Source organism: Eptesicus fuscus, chromosome 22 (genome assembly GCF_027574615.1).
Source record: "Eptesicus fuscus isolate TK198812 chromosome 22, DD_ASM_mEF_20220401, whole genome shotgun sequence".
NCBI lineage: Eukaryota > Metazoa > Chordata > Mammalia > Chiroptera > Vespertilionidae > Eptesicus > Eptesicus fuscus.
In genome coordinates, this window is record NC_072494.1 from 7,638,947 (window position 1) to 7,642,100 (window position 3,154).

Consider the following 3,154-nt stretch of genomic DNA (forward strand, 5'->3'; position numbering starts at 1 on the left):
TTCCACATAGGATGAGGGAGACAGAACTCAGAGTCCTCAGGGTGGTCTCCCCAAGGCCTCCAACAGCAATACTGCTGTGCACTCCCCAAGTGCTGCCTGGTTATGCATTTCCCCAAGCAAACTGTCCCCAAGATTCCGTGGACTTTGCCCTTGACCTACTCATTGCCATCCTATCTCGGGATCTTATCTTTGGCTCTGGAGATCCAAAAAACCTCAGGGCCCTAGTCTGCTGGTCCTTGGGAAGTGCTGCCAGGCAGCCCGAGTCATGGAAAGAACAGTGAGTCACAGAGCTGGGTGCAGTCCCACCTCCCACCCACCAGTTTCTTGAGGCAGTGATGGAATGGAAACAGCGTGGGATTAGAGTTGGGAGGACCTAGCTGTCTCCGTTATCCCTTGATTAAACTACCTAAATCTCAGGGAGCTCATCTTGTAGTAGCCATTTTAAAGGTTTGCTGTGAGGATCACAAGAAATAATGTGCTTAGTGTGAAGCAAGCACTAAATAATTGGTTGATGTTGCTGTTGTTGTTATTGTTACTTGTGTGAGCTTTGGTAAGGCATTTAACCTCTCTGAACTTGTATGGAGAAGTGGAAGTAATAAGGATGGTCACAAGGCTTATATATGTAAAGGACTATACGGATTATATATGTCAAGAGGACAAGGATTATACATGTAATACACATAAAGCACCTGGCACTGTGCCTGATACATAGCAGGCACTCAATGTTCAATTTCTTTCCCTTTCCTTCCCAGATGTCCCCCTACACAACCCATGATAAGAATTTCCTGGCTCCCTCAGGGCCAAGCTAGCCCCAACTCTTAGCTAAAACGCACAAGTATCTGTCCCTGGAAGTGTGCTGTTGTTTTTTGTTTGTTTGTTTGTTTGTTTGTTTTTCAAACTGCTGCTCCTTGGAGCTGGCCACTTAAGCTGTCTGTCCACACCCAAGAAAGAAAACCTGGCAGGTAAGAGGCCTCCGTGGAGATGGCTAGGAGGGAAGCTGACAGATGCAGGACTCATCGTTCAGCACTAGGGGGAGCAAGAAGCTTGGGAACACGATGAGGGCCACACCCAGAAACCTCAACTCCTGGTGCCCTAAAGGCTCAGATTCAGCAGATGGAGCTGGAAGAGAACGCTTAAGGAATGCTCAGAAAGGCCTTTGTGGAAACAAACGATGGGAGAAGATGCGTGGTCCCTGCCCAGAGAGCCCTCTCAGGCTTCTAGACTGTGACCTCCAGATCCCCTGCTGGAGGAGCCCAGCGGGAGCTCTAGGCGCAGGAAGTAGGGAAGACAGGCCAGGTCACTTTTCCCAGTCACTCTAAGTCTACATCTAGCTCACCCAGCATCTTACTAAATCTCAGTGAGTCACAGCCACAAGGAGCCTTAAAGAGCCCCAGGTTTTCAACCTCATGTTTAGCTGGAGGGCTGGGACCCAAGCAGGAAAGGGAGCCTGAGCAAGATCTCCCAAGTAGTTTATGGTAATCCCTCACAGAGTTCTCCAAATACTTTTCTGTCCATCGTCTCCCTTGTATAGTCACAACCACCTGGGGTTGTAAGCAGAGATTATTATTCCATTTCACAAAAGAGGAAACTGAAGTTCAGGTAAGTACCCAGAGCTCTGTTCTTCCCTCCTGTTTTCATTTCTACCCACTATTCCCTCCTCTCTTGCTTTCTTTCCCTTGTTTTAAAATGGGTCCAGTCTACATACTTAACCCCAGGAAGATTGCTACTCAGATCCAAGTATTCCATAAATCAAAATTTAAATATCTGTTGCAGTCCCTATCTTCCTAACCACATCTAGCCTAGTGGAGAGATGATGGAGCACAGTAATTATGAAGGTGCATTTCGGAATCAGATCCGAGTAAAATTTTTTTTAATTTTGTTTTTACTTATTTATTTTAGAGAGATTGGTTGATTGATTTGTTGTTCCACCTATTTATGCATTCATTGGTTGATTCTTGTATGGCTAGGGGCAGAAATAGAACATTGGGGACCAGCTATAATTGTAAGAAATATTAATCATGCTCTGTTAACCATTAGTTTGTTCTGATTAAAGAAGGCACATTCTAACCTGGCTGGGAGTTGCACATGGGACCTGGGAGCTCACTTGGAAATGTGGCCCATGGCCCATACTCCCCATCTGGGAGCTGCCTATTATCATTGAAAGATTAGCAACCTTGTTGCAGAAACCTGAGCTGCCAGCCCTTTGAAGACCTCCATCCCTTTACAAGTCTCCAGCCTGCATTACCTGTAAACTGCCCATTTGGCATATCCTCTTGCCTACTTCCCCATGTAATCTTTGTCCTTCTACCCAATGTAACTGGTGTACCGGTTAATAATGCGGATTTTTTTCACTAGAAGGAGTTCCACATATGTTGATATATATGCGATTTGATATGTATGCTACTTTATTGTATTGACAATAAGCTTCAAAACTTCATATGTCAAATTTTCTGAAGTTGTTAACATCATAGATATTTTTACACTTAAAAAATGTCAAATTTGCCGAAACCGGTTTGGCTCAGTGGATAGAGCGTCGGCCTTCAGACTGAAGGGTCTCAGGTTCGATTCCGGTCAAGGGCATGTACCTTGGTTGTGGGCGCATCCCCAGTGGGGGGTGGGCAGGAGGCAGCTGGTCGATGTTTCTCTCTCATCGATGTTTCTAACTCTCTATCCCTCTCTCTTCCTCTCTGTAAAAAATCAATAAAATATATTTTTTTAAAAAATGTCGAATTTCGTGCCCAAAAAAGCATTTGCGGGAAGTTGTAATTCATTATTTTGAAGAAAAGTGCTGCTGAATACTTCGGGAAGCTTATGGTGAACATGCTCCATCTCAAGATATTTGTGAACGCTGGTTTAAATACTTTAAAAGTGATTATTTCTATGTGAAAGACAAAGAACGTCCAGGTCAACCGAAAAAGTTTTAAGACCAACAATTACAAGTATTACTGGATGAAGATGCGTGTCAAATTCAAAAACAACTTGCAGAAAGATTAAACGTTGCTCAGCAAACAATTTCTGATCATTTACAAGCAATGGGAAAGATTTTAAAGGAAGGAAAATGGGTGCCACATCAACTGAAAGACAAATGGAAAACCTAAAAGTCATCAGTAAAATGTTGCTTCAATGGCATGAAAGAAAGTCTTTTTTGCACTGA